We start from the raw sequence: 21,079 nt of genomic DNA on the forward strand, positions 1-21,079 counted from the left end.
GCAGTGGTAATTTTAAGGTCTCATTAGAATATAGATCAGTGTTTGTCAAATGGCAATACGTGATTACGCACTACATGTGGTACTAGAGCGAGAGAGAGAGGAAAATTGACAAATGAAAGCATTAAAAAAGGGGTTTATAAGGTATATTTTTAATTAAAAATGATAATCATGCTAAATATTACCAGCAACTCACAAAATGACAACAAAAACACACAAAATAAAAGAAAAATATACTGAATAATAAAAAAAAAACAACAAAATAAACAAATTAACAAAAAACAAAATGATGATCGAGATGATCTTGATTAGAATGTTGTCAAACAAAGGAAGTACTTGGATTCAGAAATAAGAGAAATGGGGTACTTGAGCCTAAGAAGTTTGAGAACCACTGATATAAAATATTGGCACCCCTGCACTTCTGTCAGATAATGCACCACTTCTCCCAGACAATTGTTGAAATTACAAATGCATTGGGTATTCACATGTTTGTTTATTTTATTTGCATTGGAACAACACAAAAAAGCAGAGAAAAAAAGCCAAATCTCAGAATCAGAATCAGAAACAACTTTATTGACCAAGTAATGTATGTTATACACACACGAGGAATTTGACTTGGTGAACTGTGCTCTCTCTAATAGTCCAATCTGATATAATTCTACACAGAACTCCAAAAATGAACTGGACAAAATAATTGGCACCCTCAACTTAATATTTGGTAGCACACCCTTTGGAAGAAATAACTGAAATCAATCACTTTCTGTAACCATCGATGAGTTTCTTACATCTCTCTACTGGAATTTTGGACCACTCTTCTTTTGCCAATTGCTCCAGGTCCCTTAGATTTGAAGGGTGCCTTCTCCCAACGCTTTGTTTGAAGCCATTTCTGGGTGCTTTTTGAAGTGTGCTTTGGGTCATTTTTCTGCTGGAAGACCCATGACCTCTGACAGAGACCCAGCTTTCTAAGACTGGGCCCTACATTGTGCCCCAAAAGTCTTTGGTAGTCTTCATATTACATGATGCCATACACACAGTCAAGGCATCCGGTGCCTGAAGCAGCAAAGTAACCCCAAAACATCAGTGAACATCCACCATGTTTGACTGTTGGGACGTAGGGATGGTTACAGAAAGTGATTGATTTCAGTTATTTCTGCCAAAGGGTGTGCTACCAAATATTAAGTTGAGGGTGCCAATTATTTTGTCCAGTTATTTTTTGGAGTTCTGTGTAGAATTGTATCAGATTTGGCTTTTTTTCTCTGCTTTTTTGTGTTGTTCCAATGCAAATAAAAGAAACAAACATGTGACTATCAATGCATTTGTAATTTCAACCATTTTCTAGGAGAAGTGGTGCATTATCTGACAGAAGTGCAGGGGTACCAATATTTTTGGCCATGACTGTAGATTATACTTTGTGACACAATCAAAGGACTTAATGAAAGAGTCACATATATTCACCCCATTCTCTTCCATTCTGTCATGCACCGTAAAAGCAATGTATCAAACTGAATGTACATCATCTTTGCTTATATACTAAAAAATAGACTTAATATTACCCTCAGCCCTTTTAGAATATAAGAGAAAAGAGGTTCTAGTGTAATGAAATGACCTTTTAAGTGTCATCTGACTTGAAGAGACACTGTCTAAGTCATTTTATGTTTCCTGTCTTTTGTCAGTTGTTCTAGCATTCAGTGGTTTCTAGCACCCCTAAATCAGTCCAGGATCTTGCAGTCTTTTCACAGGATTGTTGCAGGCCAAAAATACTTGAATTCCCTGCCATGTTTCACAAGAACTCTGATGTAATTTGCAGCAATTTTATGGAATGATTTGTAAGAAATTGCAGGGTTCAAGAAATAGAAAATAACAAACAATTTGGGATTTAAAATAACTGCAATCATTTTATCATGAAGACAGATGTAGCTTCTCGTCCTTTTGCCAGCACTGCTAGAAGTAGTTCACACTCCTGTCTAATAAAAAAAAAAAAAATGAACATATCTTACTGCTGTTGAGTATATTTCCACTTCCCCACTTTCATACAATGATATGATCATTGGCCAAACATGTGACTGACCTGTTGGTGTGGAGATTGGATCACAAAGAAGTCATTGCTAAACAGCTGCAGTCTGACTGTAATTAAGAGAATGCAAAGGAGCCCTGACCATGTGCACTTTGCTCTCATTTGGTCTTTGGTGACTTAGGTTGAAGGATGTACTCAAAGGAAAACGTTCCAGAAAGGATTTATGAGCATTTAGCCACATCATGTTCTTGCACATGCAATGATGTCAAGAAATGATCAGTCAAACTGTATGGATTAATAATAATAATAATAATAATAAAAATAGATGCCCAATTTCTCATTGCAAAGGTATATTGAATTTGCATAATGTTTGTGATCACACTTTTTTAAAGGGACTGAATGGTGTTTAGACAGCTTTAGTACTCCACTGCTAACTGTTGACACAAGCAACTCTTATATGGATCAAAGTTGCAATGTTTGGAAAATTACTGGAAATGTGTGTGCGTGCAAGCGTTTGTGCGTCTGAAAAAAGTTGGTCGTATTGCTTAGTGCAGCTGCAAGTCACATGTAAGTAAACATGAAAGATGTGTGCATGGCCACTTAGGGTGCATTAGTTTCTTAACTTGGGATTTTAGTCAATTAGTCTTCACATATTGTGTCATCATTATGTCAGGCTTTCTCTCCTCTGTTCTGCTCCCATAGAGAGTTGATGGTAAGCACTAGCTTAAGTAATCACTATCTCACAGTTTGTCAAACAAGTTGACAAGTGTGCGTTTAAAGTGCTTTTTATTGCATGTGCAGCTTCTTAAATGCCTCTCATTCCTAGTCTTTCAGTTGAGCTGCCTTTGTCTGTTGGGTTAAGTTTCTCTGTAAGATGGTATCCCTGATAACCAGTAGATCAGGGACTTGTTGTCTTGCTATTACGTGACAATACTATGCATGTTTTGAATCTCTTTTCATGTGCTTCTCTGGGTGGCAAAGAGACTGCAACCATCCAAACCAGTGTGTGTTTACGATCTATAACTAACTGTGGCTATAAGAAGAAATGTGTCTTAGAGTCCTGGTAGCTATTTGCTGCAGTTCTGTTTAAAGTCGGCCACTAATTACATCCGCTGTCATAACTGAAGGACTGATCTGTGGGGCAATGTTATTGTCTACTGAACATGGAATGATTGGCTCACAGTGTCTCAGAATAAGATTTAGGGTAATGCCACCCTCAGAGACAAGACGTGAGAAAGGAGAAGAGACGAGGCTAAAATTGCAAGCATGTGTAAACATCATGATGGGCTAAATCCCAATGTTTTTGTGCTTCTGACACTCTTTGAAGCTTTTCAGCTCCAGTTTCAGCCATATTCCCAATCTTGCTCAAAGCTAGCACAAAAAACAGGTAGATGTTTTTTCAAGGAGGGTCAAATCAAGCTGTAGAGCTAAGATGTTATCTACAATTGGCAGCATTTCACACAGTTTGATTTGAACAAACAGTGTTAGAATGAACAACCGCAATAGTAGCGAACCACAGGACTTTTGAGCTGCGCAGGAGCTTCGACAAAGCTACAGGCTTCCTCTCTTTATTCATCTTCATCTTCTGCTACAAGGCCGCTGTCAGTTTACACAGCTGAAATCATTTTCCTGTCTTGAAAAAGCATGCTTTATTCCATGTACAGGAGCGCTGGTCCAGGGAATGTCCAATATGCTTTTCACTCAGTCTTTCTTGTGGTTTGTATTGCTGTAATATCACATATCTTTTCTCCCGTCTTCTACCAGTGTTGGGTTAGTTACTCAAAAACAGTAATTTGTTACTAGTTATTCATTACTTCTGGAAATTGGAGTGAGATTACTTTACCACTTACTGCATTTGAAAAGTAACTTCATGACTTATTACTTTACTTTCTAAATAACTGTGTAGATACATGGACAAACATCATAGACATAACATCACTTCGCCTGTCTACATAGTGTTTATGGATTGATTGATTGATTGATTGATTGATTATACTTAAGAAATCCCACAACAAGGAAATTCACTTGTTACAGCAGCTAACAGATAAAAAGGGAAAAAATAAAATAAGTACCAAGTAAATATTCATTAAAAAAAATGTGGTAAGTGGAGGCCTTGCATCAAATATTAGAATAAAAATGACTGTGAATAGTTTGGTGGAAAGACCGAAAACAACAACACATTCAGGTTGTGCTGCTGTTTTACATTCTGATGGCAGTTGAAATTAACCACCTGTTTAATTTATACATGTATACATAATGTATATGGTTGTTATGCAGCCTTGGCTTGGTGAATTAATAAATGGTATCTTCTTAAACAAATACAGTGGCTCTGTTATTAGATGGCACTCTATTGGCAAATGAACGTGTCCTTCAAATAACCTAACCAATCACAACGTGCAGGTAGGCTCACTGTTCATATTAATGCAGATTCACTGTAGTCTGATGAGTTACCATGGTAGTCATGCTGACGATTGATTGATTGTTGATTTTTTTTTTTATTTGATGGGAGGATTGGTTTGTCTGTTGGTTGGTTGGTGGATTAATTGGTTGGTTCATATTTAGGGTGTACTCACACTGGCAACTGGGGCCGTTCCAAGCTCACAGCAGGAATCCCCCCCTCCCTGTCCCTTTTCTGACACGGTAGAACGGACGTGATCACCAGCTCAACTCGGTTCCCACAGAGAAACACATCATCACGTTAATTTATGACGCACGTATGGCGTTACGTCACCATTAAGCGACTCTGGGTTTGTTGTTGACAGTACATTCTGTTAATTTCATATTTTCTGTTGCGTAGGGTAACTATAAACCAAGATTTACCCAGACACGTGCTTTTTTCACGGACTGGGTTTCCCAGGGCCCCTGAATGCATCATGTTAATTTAAATGACCGTAACTCTGCTCATATTTGCTCGGAGAAATTTCACCAGTTTATGAAAGATAATAAGTTGCTCTTTACAGCCAGTGTCGGTACATTGCGGTAATTTTACTCACACGTAACGGAAACATTAAAGATGCTGCTTTGTTTTGACGAAATCGACACAAGGAACAAAGAGAACCAAGTGAGTGAGAAAGAAAGATTAAAACAGACCAAATAACGGTGGATTTATTAAAAATGAAAGACTCTGACGATAAAAACCACCATGAATGGAGGTTCAAGTGGATTTGAAAACAAAGGATGAAACTGAGCCTATAAAGGTAAGATCAGTTTAATTTCTGGATCAATAAATGTCATTCTGATTTTGTGGAGCTAGTCTTTGTGTACATTAATATAAGTGTAAATAGATGCTTTTAATGTGTGAGACAATTTAGGACAGAGTATTTGTGTGTTTGTTTAAACTTTGTGTGTCTTGTGTCCATCTGATCATATTTATCTCCATCACATTCAGTTTTTCTTTTGATGAACATGACATCATCTAACTCTTCTTTTTATTCTTCTTCTTTAAGTCCAAGCAGGGTGGACACGCCCCTCCCTGGACATTAAAACCATGAGCTGATCCTAGTTTCCTTCATTTGGTCTAGACCCATCACTTCCACAGACAACAGACAGAATAAAGCTCAGAGTCAACATGGGACGCACTTATTTATTGAAATGTATATTAAATGATTATTTAATTTTCTGTAATTTTATTTTTTAGGAGGTTTTTAATTGTTTCAATAATTTAGAGACTTAAGGAACAGATTGTTATAATGCATAATAAAGGTGATTTACTTGAGTCATCACTAATTTCAGATTGTTTTTAAGTCTTTGTATAAAAATACTTTAACAGGACAACAATGATGTGCAGAGCTGCAGTAATGTTGGCTTCTTTCAATAATAATAATAATAACAACCACTGCACACACCACCAGAGAAGCATCCAGTGAATAATTTACAAATAAAAAAAAAGTTCACTGATGGTGACATTGAGATCTCAATTTTTTTGTAAATTATTCACTGGAAGCTTAGATATTGTGTGACAAAGATATCAAAGTTTGTTGTTTTGAGAAGAGTCATATTTATGATTAAAAGTTATGATTGTATTATATTCTAAAGTTTAGAATTATCTGGCTCGTCTTCCTTTCTTTCTGTTCACAGCATAACCTTATATTTAGTTCTACAAAATGTGTTTACAGCTAATTTTACCGATTATTGTTACACATCATCCTGCATGTGCATTATATACAGTATAAATGTGTAGATTTAACCAACTGTTGGAGAAACCATTTTATTAAATACAAAGCAAACGACATGCAAACAGAAAAACAAAGGTAGAAATAGTTTATTTAAATTATGAAATTAGTGAGTTGTTAAAGTGCTGAGGTGCAGCGGAGGGTCTTCTTCTGCAGAGACGTGATGATGAGGGGTCCGAATAAAACCCAAAATCCATGGTAATTTTGAGGGTATAAACATGCATATAAACACATTACTGGTATATTAACCCATATAAACCAAAAAATATAGAAATGGGACATTTTACGGCTGCAAATGTGTAACATATTACTGGTATTTTGAGAACAGGACACATTTAGATTTCTGAGCAATTCATTATAGTTGTGCAGGACTAACAGGAACTCCACATACTGAAAATTGGTATTAACACATGTGCACTAACACGACACGACCTAAGAAGAGAACTAAAATAAGATTAAAAATAAATAAATAGTTGCAACAATTTGCAGTCTTGTTCCAGGTTCTGCTGTCATAATATTCCCATCCTTGTACTTCCAATGTTTAAAGGTTCATGTTACATTTTGCAAAAGGTTGCACTTTATTTCTGGCTTATTGATTTTTGTTTGGAAAATTATTACCCTTTCTTTCAGACATTTCATTTATTTGGGCTTGTATTTGTGATGTTTTGTTTTTGGTTACATTTAGATGAATAAATTAATACACTACACTTTGCTCCCTAAGACACTGTGTTTGTTTTCATTCTACATAGTTTGTGAGTATGTGTCCCAGAACACTGAAACACCATATATATATATATATATATTTATATTATTTATACATTAGCAGCAGTACAATGTCCAATTTCCATTTTTTTCTGGGTTATATAATAGCCAACCACATGTGTCCTGTCCACAAAATACCAGTAATATGTTACACATTTGCAGCAGTAAAATGTCCCATTTCCATATTTTCTGGTTTATATGGGTTAATATACCAGTAATATGTGTTTATATGTATATTTATACCCTCGGAAATACCTGGACCTGATGATGAGCTGCTACACTCCGTTACTGTCCCGCTGTCGGCTGAACAAAGAGAAGTCCTGACGGTCATGTTGTCCTCTTCCTCCATGAGTTCTCTGTGGTGTTGTTCATATATATCAGGTAACGCCAACTCTGAACTTTTCATCGGCTAACGAGCACTTCTGACACCGCTATCATTGCGGAATGCGGATGTTTATGTGCCGTAAAGCGTCGTGCGGTACCAACGTCATCACATTTTGCACGCGAGTCGAGTTGTGCGTTCGCATGCGCGGCCAGTCTGGCACGGTGTTTGGACCACCTCTTCCAGCAGGACCATCGGGCCGTTAAACCCCCTGCGGTGCAGTTCACACCTGCGCAGGCCAGACAATGGCCCCCCATGGTTTCACACATGCACAGAGCTGGTTAGGAACGGCCCTGGTTGCCAGTGTGAGTACACCCTTATTTTTGTTAGTTTTTAACTCATTCAGTGCCAGCCATTTTCAAAATGTCTACCTCCTCAGTACCAGCCGTTTTAGAACATTTTGACTGATTTTTAAAGACCCACAGAATATTTTGTATTATGACAATCTGATATCTGAAACCGGATTCTGAAAGATTAGACTCTCTAGTTTAAGCAGAAATAATTTAATAATAATTTAGTTTGGAGCTTGTTTTGTTCTTCCGTAATCAGTAGTTGAATGGAAGCAAGTTTCACACAAATCACCAGTTTGTGACAAAAAGCTGAGAAAAACGTCTTTTTCTGAAAAAACCTGAGTGACTTGATGCAATTTTTTTTTTTGCTTTAGGGACACCTCAACATTGGTTTCCTTTTATAAAACTACAAAAACAACACTAAGACCGGGCTTTTGTTGGCAACAAGTCTCTCACGAATCAGTCTCCACACACGCAACTTCCTCCTCATCCCGGACATGCCGAGTATCAGCGCTTGCCCTGTTTTTTGATCATTTTATCTCACCATCACGACACTCTCAATAGTCCATTTAGGTTCCACACATGCTCTGGTTGAGTGTGCGCTGCTGGGAACTTCAGCATCAACTCTCATAGCGCCATTTTCTGTCTTGTAAACTTCTTTCCTCTCCCTCTGTGCTCTGCTCATCACGGGGATCTCTCATCCAAAGGTGCGCTGCTGCCACCTACATGTCACCAGTTGGTCACTTCATCATGGTACAAGTTAGATATTCACCAGAGAGCTTCGTCACACTGTCTCCTAGTAACCCCAGCCGAAAAACACAATTCACGTCTATAGACGTGAGTGGCACTCAATGAGTTTATTGTCATTCTAAAAGAAAATGTGATATCGAGTATTTGATATTTTTTTTATTTGCGTGCGTGTATGTATCCTATAATGTTGTTATGGACTCTTCTCCTTCTCTTAGTTGCTAAATTAAACAATTATGTTTTTCTCTTCTATTTCTGTTCCCTTCTCTTCTTTCAGTGCAGTGGAGATGTTTGACGTAAGGTAGTTACGTCAAACATCTTTCTCTTTCTCTTTTTTTTAAAATTCCACTCACTCCTTCTTTTCACTACATAGCATTTCCCTTCTTTAGTTTCAATATGTATTTGTTATTTCCACTCTGTCTTGTTTTTACTTTTTTGCTGCTTCAGCATTGGCTTGAATGTTTCCATTCCCTATCTGCTGTGGTTAGTAAATCAGCCTCTCATTGCTGTTGAATTGCTGCCTGGTTAAACCCACATACGGTCAAATAAGTGGTTATGATGGGGATCTCCCCTCCACAGATAAACACAGCCTTCCAAAGCCAGGACTCCCCAGGCCATACATTTTACAGTAGCATCATATCCCTAGCTTGTGGCGTATGAGTAGAGTTAGGGCAATAATTCAAAGAAAACACATAAAAAAATACACGTTACTAATAAACCTATTTCATTAATTGATTATTATGGATATTTTAATGTGCTCATTTCATAATTTGAGGCGTGAAAAAGAACAAAAGTAGGACTGGGAAAGTACAGCTCTGCCCTTACGCTTAAAGCTACAGTTTGTAGAATCCTCCCTGTGGTCCGTTTTGAAACCAAAACTTAGCCTCCCTTACCACTGTCTTTTGTGAAGTCTCTTAGTGAGTTTTTTCTCAATAGAGACGAGTGACAAATGTGTGGACTTTATCTTGTGTTATTGGAGTTTTTCTGATGTTTTAGAGACTCTGACATAAATGTACGTATCACTTTGTAGTTACTGTCCTGAGCAGCGGCTGCTGCCGTCAGCTCCTCCCCGCCACAAAGGCAAGGCAAGGCAAATTTATTTGTATAGCGCATTTCATACTCAAGGCAACTCAATGTGCTTTACATGATAAAACATTCAATTGTTTAAAATCAATAAGAACATTTAAAATCATCAGTAAAATCAATTAAAATCATCATTAAAATCAATTAAAATCATCAGTAAAATCATCATGACATCAACAACATGACTAAAATTATCTCTCAATCATATGCAGTAGAGAAAAAAAGTGCCTTTAACTTTGATTTAAAAATGTTCACATTGGATGCTGACTTCAGCTCTGCTTGCAGTTTGTTCCACTTCTTTGCAGCATAGCAACTAAAAGCAGCATCACCATGTTTACTGTGAGCTCTGGGCTCCACTATCTGACCTGTGTCCATAGATCTGAGAGACCTGCTGGGTTCATACCTGACTAACATGTCACTGATGTATTCTGGACCAAACCCATTCACAGATTTATACACAAACACACACAGAGACGGCTGTGATCTCAACTGCCGCTCAGGGCAGAGTGACAACCATCACTCTGCATCCAGACTGTAAAATGAATTCACCTTAAAACTGATATTTGGAGTTTCTGAGAAATCTATGTTCATGTATCATTTTTTTTTATTTGAAAAAAAAACCAAACTAGTCTTTTACTATGGTTTACTGTATGTGGTCATTCATATACATCAATGTATTTAAGGCCCGCCTTTGTCCTATAGAACCCTATAACACCTATAAATGGAAATGAGCGGCGAGTTTGCCCAGCCAATAGGCTTCGACTTCCTGGAGCAGACTCTGTCAATCAAAGGGAATGCGCTTGCGTAAACACGCACGCGCATTCCCTTTGATTGACAGAGTCTTTGATTGACAGAAACGAGGACACGTCACAACAGCAAACAGGCATCACTGACCAGCATCGCGTTATGGAGAAATGCTCCAAAGCTCTTACCTCAGAAATGTCCATCGGCACAATGACCCATAGACCTATATCAATGCATCCCGATGGGACCGTGTGTTCTGCGAAGCGCATGCAGGAACATAGAGGCATCGCTTCTGGTAGATTGCAGAGGCAGGGGGAGGAAAGTGGAGCTGTTTAGGACGGGACATCGAGACGTCCTCTCAGAAACTCCTGATATCAGCTTTAACTAAGCTTCTCTTAGGTTTACACGCAATTTTATTCGTCTGTTCTCATTCTCTCTCTGACACCAGTGTGTGTGTGCGGCGGACCCTGCACAGTCATGGTGATCTGCCAGGATGCAAAGTGGTCCATTGCTCCTCAGTATGTTTGTGCCTTTACACTGTTGCTTCTCCACCTCTGTCTGCCTTTTTCCTCTTGATTTGCTGTAGAACTGTTGTGTCTAACGCGCGATGGAAACTTCTGCTGGAACGTCCCTCAGTACACTTTCACTATTTCACTACACTTATTGACTACGAGCAGTCAATAATATTGCCCAAAACAGGTCATGGAGCACATGTGTTTGTAGAAAGAGCTCTGATTGGCTGAAGTCCAGCGTCACACTCCTGGATTTCTAAACTTCATTTACAGGGCCAGGAGAAGGAGAAGAGGTTCACTATCCACTTAGAACACTTTGGATTACAATATGCTCAAAGACAATTATGGATTTTAGACCAAATGATGCCAAAAAAAACTTACATACTACAGCTTTCAGTGCTGGGGTCTTTATTCCTTTTTTTAAAGCCACTGTCCTGTGTGTTTGAGATCTTTTCCTGATTCAATACACCTAAATGTAATCATTAAGTGGTTTGAGTCTCCGGCATCACTGGCTGGATAATCAAAATCACATTCAGCTGTTTGAAGTACAATGAGTGATATCTAGTACCTTTAAACATGTCAAAGTAAAGCGGTTACTACAGGAGCTGCACAAATGGCTGCTGCTCCTGCTGGTAGGAGGATTAAAGTTTAAGTGTCAGTCTTATCCTCCTGTCGACAGAAACGCTGAGGTATTTCTACGACAGCTGTCGGTCTCCAGCAGAGTTTTCTTCTCCTTAAGAAACACTGCTTTTTTTCTACACTCATAGTTAGCCTGTTCTCCTTGTTTTCCCCCTTGTCTTTCTTTTCCTCATAAAACCCAGCATTCCCAGCAAATGATTCATTAGATGCTTCAGCGCACACTTGCCTCATCACTCACTTTAGTCATCTGCCAAGTGCCCCATTTCCCCGTTTGTTTACACCAGCAAAAAGTGCTTGAGCTTTGCATCGCTGCCGCAGCAGAGTGGAGCTGCTGAGTGGAGCTGCTGGGGCCACACACAGTGACTCCAAGGACCTGCTTCTATATACACTCAGTCCCTTCAAAAGCTCTATTGGCTGCTGAGCAGGTTTAATCATAAACTGCAGAGGCCGTGATGTTAATAGACATAATGCCTCACCAGTATTGAAGAGCTGCTGGCACATTTTGTTCTTTCATGATACAACATGCCTCTGATGGTTTGTAATGTAAAACAATGTTTCTTAGAGTTGCTGCTGAACGATTTTAAACCATGTGTAACCATTCTAGTGTCACGCGACATTGTGGATAGAAATTGTTAGACGTGACCCATTTTATCCAAAGCCTTCTCTTTGTTTACAAGAAAAACTTGCTAACTTCAAGGAATAAATGAAATAAGGGTTAATGGTTGGGATCAATACTTCTTTTAAACATTTTTTGTTAATCATATATTTCGTATATACCACTGAAGCACTAAAGCCAGTGCTTCAGTGGTCGTTTTACGAAAAATGGAGTTGGAACAGAGCCTTACCATCGTGGTAAATTCAGCTATCCAAAAGACGCACGCAGCCACCAAACGCAGATGCAGATCTTATCAACATGAGCTATATCAGCAGAGAACCTCAAACCTAAAGCTGCTGCTGCTGCTGCTGCTTCATCTTCTCCCTTTCTCCTCTAACTCCAGACATACACCCACTCCTGCTTACTCTTTGCAAGAGAAAGAAGATAAAATAAGCAAAGAGTAGGGGGTCAGCCAGAATAAACATTGTTTTTTGTCATTCCAGCAAATGAAACACCTGGTGCTTGTAAACACAGCTAATATATTTCACTGGGCCTTGACACTTTGGATCTCTTTTTTCTTTTCTTTTTTTTTCTTTTTTCTTTTATGGGGACAGACACGACTTGAATAAATCATACGCCCGGTTTCATTAGGGTTTGCCAAAGAATTTATGTTTTGAGTGGGACTGGACAGATGGGATGGGGAGCTAGTTCGGATGTTGAAACTGTTTTCACACAACATGTAATGTGAACAGGAAGTTTAGATTCAGCCACTGAATATTGCTGTGCCTTTGAGGTGGATTCCTTCCCCCATTTTTTACATACTGTCATATTTTGTTTTTTTTTTCCCCTGGGAACAGGAATGAGAGGAAGGTCTTAGTTTACCAAAGGATACAGCAGGTTTATCATTGAGCATGTGAACCTTTTTTCTTTTAGGTAGAACCTTTTTTTTCTTTAGAAACTACAGAAAAAGAGTAGGATTTTGGCTGAGAAAACCTGATGAATGTTTGTGGGTTTGTTTTTTGATGCCGGATCCAAAGGACGTGAATGCTGTGTTCAATGCTAATGCTAATAAAGCAGAGGTCACCAACCTGATGGACCCAGTGAGGTTCACTCAGGCCTGTTCAAACAGCAGCACTAGTTAACAATGAGCTCTATCTAAAATCTGATTTACTTGCCAGGCTTTAAACACTAAATTCAATTCAATTCAACTTTATTTATATAGCGCAAATTACAACAATAGTCATCTCGAAGTGCTATCAAAGTATAACATTTTTAAGAAAACAAAAAACTCCACAGGAACAACCATCAGCTACAGTGGGGAGAAAAAAACTTTCTTTTAACGGGAAGAAATCTCCAGTAAAACCAGGCTCAGAGGTGGCAGCCATCTGCTTCTACTGGTTGGAGTTAGTGGATAGAAAGAGGAGAATTGGACACGATAGATAGAATATCAGAGTGCGATAAACACAGATAACCGATGTAATCCGTACCTTAGTAGAGTTTTTATGAATGTTTTGTATTACATTGACTCTTTAAATATTTTCAATGAAACATTATGACAAATGTGTTTAAATGTCACAGGATTTTGTTCAAGATGTTGCAGTTTTGGTGCTTGGAGTGATATTTTTTTTCTAAAAAAGAAAGTGAGTTTTTTTTTTTTTTTTTTTTTTTAAATAAAAACCTGCATAATTATTAATTTATAAAAACATGGCACATGTTTTAATATGAGTTAAAAATGGATAAAGAAATAGAAAAATTATGATTTCTGTTTGAAAATGAAAAACAATCTCATGAATTAAGAGAGACAAAGTAATGCATTTTGAAACTGAAGTATTTCCTAAATTTTTAAGTTACTTCCTGTCATCCTTCATCATCATTTCCTCTAATTAAAGTGTATCTGTCCTTCAGATTATTCAGTAACTTTGAAGTCGCATCTGAAAGGTTACTGCTCCCTGTACATTGTAAGGTATCTTATTAACAGTTGATTGATGCACAACAACCAACACTGTTTTCCCTTTTCCATAATAATTTTATATTTTGTGCAAATTTACCATCAAGTGAATTAAGTTTTTTTTTTTTTTAACCTTGAAAAAGCAAATATGACTCTCACATATCTTTTGTGTGTGCGTACATGTGTTTGTGTGTCTCCCTCTAATTCCACTGATCCATGGTGAGTGTGTGACCACAGTTCTCCACTTAGTGTTTAGCTGTCTTTGACTTGTGTTGTACTGTATATGAGTAGGGAGCTGTACACAGCATTTTGTGTGCTGTGTTGTGGTGTCTGCTGACTTCTGTGTACAGCCTGTGGTTCATTCCATAAATATCTGTGGCCTCTGTGATGTTATTCTCAGGCTCTCAGCTCTGTGAGAGGATTGCACCACAAGACTTGTATTGCTGGGCCTGCAGTTAAAGGTTTGGAGGCATTAGGAGGAGAAAACCCCAGCCTGGGCCCGCTTATGCATTTTTATAGCCATTATAACATTGGACTCTGATGTGTGCAAAAAAAAAAATAGAAGAGATGGAGGAGAAAGGGGTATTAGGACTCACCACAAGTTAACAAAAAAAAACCCCGATATTTTTCCTCTGAGCACAAAGCTCAGGGACTGTTTAGGTAGTGATATGAGTTTGTTTTTCAATTAGTGGGCCAACACTTTATCCAGTATGAAATATCCAAATATATTTTGGAATTATTGTCTTTCAGTTTATATGCACATCAGTCTTTCATGGATCGTTTGTCAGAAATCCCCATTGTGCTCAATGGAAACTGTTGATTTGTCACAGTACTATTTTGTATTTGACCAGAGTGAAAGAAAAAAATCCAACCACGGTTACATAATATTTGTTTAATTCTGATGTAGTTTTTCTGAATTAAATTATTCAGATTTAAAGTGTTCTGCTTTGTGTTTATATAGAAATAGTCATTCGGAATTGAGGTTTACGTGGAAAACAAGTTTGTTTGGTTTTATTCAATTCCTCTTTAGGTCTGGGGGTTGGGAAGGCTCTGATTGGACAAACAGTGAACATGACATATCACATCTATGGGGAAAAAACACAAACTTTTTTATTTTCGGCTACAACATAGAAAATCACATGAGAACTGTTTTCACCTTTTTTATTGTAGTTTTGAAGCAGCAGCTCGACAATTACACACAGTTTTACTTTGGTCTACTGAGCAGGAGGAGATGGAGCAGCGGAGAAGGAAGGCAGACGACCGTTGTTTGGTCAGTGAAAGCCAGCGGTTAGTCTATTAGCTGCTCTACCTCCACTATACAGGATGTTGAGTAAAAAATTAACTTCATAATGATGCGCATCATACGTGAACCTTTGTTGCTTCATGCCCCAATGAAGCCTGTTCCGTTTGCCGAGGTCCGTGTGTGCGTAATAAATCCATATGACCATCCACTCTTTTCATTATATCCATGTCGTTTCAGGCTCTTATTAAATAAATAATCTTGGCTGGAGTCCGGGTGGCCATCCTGGACTTTGTCATCATCAGCGCGTTATTGTGGCAAGTTGCGCATTCGCAGAACGACCGGAATAAACTTAATGCGGAAATAAGTGTTTACAAGATAGAGGAATGATTTAATTCGAAATTAAAATCGGAACAAACTAGCCACCTACGTCGGATTTAACTTTAATTTGGAATTACATTTGCATTAGGAAATAAGTGTTTACAAGGTCAGTTTAAAGAAGATTTAACTTTTGTTCTGAAATAAAGTGTGGATGTTGATATAGGATTGTAAAACTGTTTGCTTGGCCTTAAGATCAGAACGGTTTTATTTAGTTGTTAGCAGGTGAGTGGCTTGTGTAGAGTCTGTCAGAAAACATGCGTTTTTCCACTTTTTTTTGACGCTTTAAGCCACTGATCAACTCAACCTGTGGAGGTCTGTTGTTATCTTGCATCAAGGTGTTTGCAGCAGTTCATTTCAATCCTGGACGTTTAAATGCGAGGCCTCCATTAAATCAGACAAGTATCCAGAATAAAACACATAATTCTGCATAGTATTTGAATAAGGGAAATTTGGATGACAAGTTTGTTTCTTAAACATCATTAAAAACCATTTAAAATACTATTTAAGGAGACTACTGCTGTCAGGGTGTCATTTTTCCATAATTGGTATGCCAGAAAGCGTGATTGTTTTATTGTCACTTTTTTTGAATTTTATACTGGTTTTTACATCCATTGAGTTAGAGGTGTTGCTGATTAAAGGAACCATAGGGACATTAAACTAAACTAGGTTCAACATGTTGTAAATGCATAGTAATGATTTTGCTGAATTTTACTAGTTCTGATTCTGCAGTGGAACCTTTTTTTATTCCAGTTTTGTGGAATGCTCACAGCTTGGTTTGAGCCAAGCTAGCTGTTAATCATGACACAAAAATGTTGTCATGAAGTCAGAGCTTTTGAAATTTGGTTCTTTCTCCTGATTGCAGTTGTCAGTGAATGTCCACATTAATGCGTGAAAGAATATTTCTTCTCAAAGTCATTTGTGATGTTCCAACATGCATGAGTTAGCCCTGGTTTTGATTTCCATAAATATGTTTTCATGGCTCGCTGCATGTCATTCAATCTGGTCTTTTTCTTTGTCATTGTCTGTGCAACATAATGAACAAAGGCAAACATTTTGATGAACACAACCCAGGATAAAGAGTTACCTTTGATCCTTGCTAAAGTAAAACATGTTGCTTGGTGATCATCAATTTAGTGAACTCATCAACCTAAGTCATGGTATTATTCCATTTTTCCTTTGGTGTATGTTTCTGTTATGTTGTTGGAAGCTAAAAGGTTTTTTTTCAGTAGCTCACACGGGGTGATAAACCCTAATTCCAAGCTTCCCGGAAACTACTCCTATGTTTTGGCATACTGCTGTCAGTCAGGTCGGTACGTATGCTGACAGAAGCCAGAGGGATTATCCCTCAGATGGCCTTCACCGCAAAAAGGCCTGATCAAGGGGTCAACTACACAGCCACAGAGCTCCATCAGTGTGTGTGTGAAAGCTGCTCATCCTGAAGCAGGATATGCAGGCTCTAAGAATACATCTAACTTCGGAAGCTGTGCCCTCGACTGTAGCAGGCGATAGACAAACTCTACCGTATTACTCCGTCAGGATCTGATTTGTGTGTGATATTGTCAGTGCCCTGTTTTTTCTTTTTTTTTTTTCATGTGTCTGCATGTATTTGAACCCCCACCATGTTGATGATTGTGTTTTAGTTCCTTTTCTCCCTGCTCATGACATGTTGATGTTCTGGCATCCTGGATGGTTGGTTTGAAGCGGTCAGTGCTTTGACAGGGAGACTGAGGTCGGCCATTCACACTACAGTAGTGAAAGCCAGGTGCACTGTTGAGGGAATTGGGAATACACTATTGATAGTCAGCAAGTCTCCCCTATATCAGTTTTTTTCCATAGTTACTTTAAAAAAGCTGCATTGTGCAGGACAGAGGGAATTTTTCTTTACCTAAAGTGGTGACTTTTTGGGTCCATTTTCAACTGATCATTTAGTCGTGTCATAATAAATAAGAAAAAGGACAAAACCAACCAATAGGACATGTTTTGGAATGCACTTTCTAGTTAACATCTTCTCATAAAGTCAAAGTGTGGTTCCTTGTTTAATAATGAACCACATCTTTAATTTCACAAAAAAAGTTTAGAATAAATATGACGGTAGTTGAACATTTTGCTGATATTTAATATTCCTACTACATCTATACTAAGTAGGGGTGAGTATTGGCAAGGATGTTGCAATACGATACATATTACGGTACTTGGATCACGATACAATATAATCACGTCATATACTGCGTTATTCTACCCAGTTAATATCAAAATTAAATGTAGAGATGAAAAATCAAGTTGCTGTATATGTTCATCAGAAGATATTGATCATTCAGAGGACAAATTGAGTCAAAACTATTTGCTTCAAAACATCCTATTTATTATTTATTTTAGTGTTTTTGCACATTTTCACTGAAAAAAAGAAAATGCAGTTTTACACACTGCCATCATGAAATAACGTGCAACAAGTGACCATTGCAACACATTGAAAGCATTGTAACAACTGTAAGTGAGAACATTAAAGATAAAGTACCCTGAGTTACTGACAATGCACAAAAATAAGTAAAAATTGTCAGTTTGAACACTGATCTAAACAGATCATATGAAAATAAAAGGTCTGTGATACATATTGCATATGTGCTCTGACCTGAAAAGTATATATATGATATATTGTGAAATATGATTTTTTTTTTTTCCCACACCCCTAATAGTAAGTAGCAGATGCAAACAAAAACGAACAATTCACAAGTAAGCCCTAAAGTTATGGACACTTGTATACTCAGTAGATCTCAGATCTGAGTAGAGTAGATATTTATATTTTAACCATACATACAATTGTAGAATGGAAGCACCATTTAACATGCTAAACTTAAATAAATCTCTACACCGTCCTGATTTTATTTCTTCTACCATATCAACATTGGGAACATGTTTCTACTTTATTTATTCGGCCCACTCCACAGGGTTTTGGTTATGCATGGATCATCATCATCCTTTCTTTATTACTTGCATCATAACATCAAACCGGAGCTGCAGAAGAAACAAAGCACAAATCTTGGGCCTCAAGGAATGAAGGAATGTTCTTTCAAATATCGATGTGTGAAGCCACAAGCTCTGGGAAGCCAGTGAGAAGCCAGTGGCATAATTGCCTAATGTTTGTGTAACAAGAGGCTCATTACAACCCCAGGAGGCCCAACCAGGAGCTGGAATGAAAGTTAACTTAGTACCAGTTTTCTCCTTCGACCCCCACCCCTCTTCCAATGGGTTATGTTGCAAAAACTCGTCTGGACAGAATTATGATAATTTACTTGGATTTAAAAGAAAAAGGTTAACAGAGACCAACACTACTGTTTTTAATCTCAATATGTTTCAGGGTTTGGGGTCACTTTGGTGTCCCTGAAATGGGAACCACAAATATTTACAAGAGAAGCTTTGTTAGTCACTTTACCAACTACAATTTTCTTAGACAGCAAAATGTAGACTTTATTATTCATCTACTCATCTCATTTTATGTTGAGCAAATAAAAATACTCTTCAAAAGCCATCCATCTGTTTGGCATAGGCAAGGAATACTAACTCTAGTTTTGCAAATAATTGATCAGCACGTCTGCACCCAGCTCTTAAAGGCATTAGTACATTTGCACAAAAACTCCAAGTGGCCCTTTGATCACATCCCCACACTGCTATTATTCACAGATCGTATGACAGATGCCAAACAAAAAGTTGCTCTCTTCAAAGGTCACATGTTCAAGAACCTAAGAACAATACGTCAACATGTCATACTCACCTTTGACCAGGTGCTGAGTCACCTCACAGAGCTTCATCTTTCTTCTTAGTTTCTGTCCCATTCCCTCTAGAAATGTTCCTGTTTTTCCACGTCTGGTTTTCTCCACTAACCTCCATCCTGCCTCCAGGATGTTGCCGAACATTTTCTACATCTGCATCTTCTGTTTTCCCCTTCCCACTGTGTTTGGTTTCCTCACGTCTTTTCTTTCTGCTCAGCTCACAGGATGCTGTAGAGCATTTCCTGCTACCAGGGCTACAGGAAAGAAACAGCGCATGGCCCTTGTTTGAAGTGCAATCTCATCTAATTCTCTACACCTGGACTGCTTTCTCTGCAGCTTGTCTGCTCCACAGAAGCACTACTTGTCCCCTGCCTTCTTTCCTTCCTTTCTTCACTCAGTCCTCTTCTCTCTCCTGCTGCCTCATACTACAAAACATGCTTCTCTGTCTGTTATGCATTTAGGAACTTATACAGGAGGTCCAAAGCATATTTCACAAAGGCACAGGGGGAGATTGTCTGTGAGCTCCATGTCTCTCTCTTCTCTCGGTTCCTTCTAATAAAACCAAGACCAGGCTTCTCCCCTGCTCAATGGACACAGCTGAGGATCTGTTTTGCATACTCTTCTTCCCTGCTACTTGTTTTATTATTTTGCCTCTTTTTTCAATGAATCTTTCTCTTTGTGTTTGTATCCTTTAAACATTCTCAGGGCCCGCAGCTGTTTGGATGTCGGCATGGTAGTCAGAAGATTTGGCACAGTTTTGTCAGGGTGCCATATTTTTGTTGCACTGTAAGAGTTGTTTTGTCAGGATCCGGGCCTGCAGGGTCTACTTCCTTCAAACTGTTTTGGAATCACTCCACCAAAGCATAGACAGGCTGAAAGGAACAAAAACAAATAGGGTGAATGAGTTGGTGAGGGTATAAAACCAATAGAGAAATGCCTACCCCTAATGGAAAACAATATTAACATATTTAGATTAGATCTAGAATGTAGAATCTTTGGCCAAAAGCAACAATGCCACTGGTTTACTGCTGTACTTTTCTAAGACAACCTGGAACTCTGATGAGCAAAAAACACTCAACAATAGCTGCAGATATGGTGACGATTTGAATCATCATTTTCTATTTATTGATAATATTTATTTTTTATTTTCTTGTTGTTTTTTTATTCAATATTAGCTATAGTATTGAGATATGACCCATCCACACGGCTTCCTACAGCTGCTTGGGAATGAAAACCCATTTCACAGTACTTTGTGTTATACTTTCACCAATGCAATGATTTATGACGCTTGAGGATCTGTAGCTAATAAATCTGCAGTAAGGTCACAATTTTCAGTCACCGTTTTGTATTTTGGTGAAACTTGAAATTAGAATGATAGTTTTCAGGTCAAGACAAAAAGAGAGATGTGAAGGTCCAAATGTTTTGTTAGTCAAGTTTATTTGTTTAGTCTGACTGTTTAACGGGAGAATGTTTCATTCAAATATGAACATTATACCTATACATTCTTCATACAATTGAGAAAAAGTCCTCGTGTGCAATCCAACGGTTTTGTCAGTTGGTAACATTATGTATGTGCTGCCAATATCCATATTTACAGATACTAATTGGTTTCCTCTCTTTTCAGAGTACTCTAGCTACCTCCAAAAAATGCTACCTGAAGCCTTTGGCTCATATCATGCACAGTGTAAAAAAAGTGTGTGTTTGTCTCTGTGTGTTGGCCTTGACAAAGACTGGTGTCCTCCTGATGTGAGCTGGGATAGGCACCCACAGACCCTCACAACCAATACAGGCCAAAGCAGGTACAGG

At 38.1% G+C, this 21,079-nt stretch overlaps 1 protein-coding gene across 3 annotated transcripts in view; it reads left to right on the plus strand.

Moving 5' to 3' along the window:
• vps13b (vacuolar protein sorting 13 homolog B) overlaps window positions 1–21,079 on the plus strand; it is a 399,448-nt gene that overhangs the window by 200,936 nt on the left and 177,433 nt on the right. The gene's annotated exons all lie outside the window — the stretch shown is intronic.

The sequence above is a fragment of the Gouania willdenowi genome, chromosome 16 (assembly GCF_900634775.1).
Source record: "Gouania willdenowi chromosome 16, fGouWil2.1, whole genome shotgun sequence".
NCBI classification, from domain to species: domain Eukaryota; kingdom Metazoa; phylum Chordata; class Actinopteri; order Blenniiformes; family Gobiesocidae; genus Gouania; species Gouania willdenowi.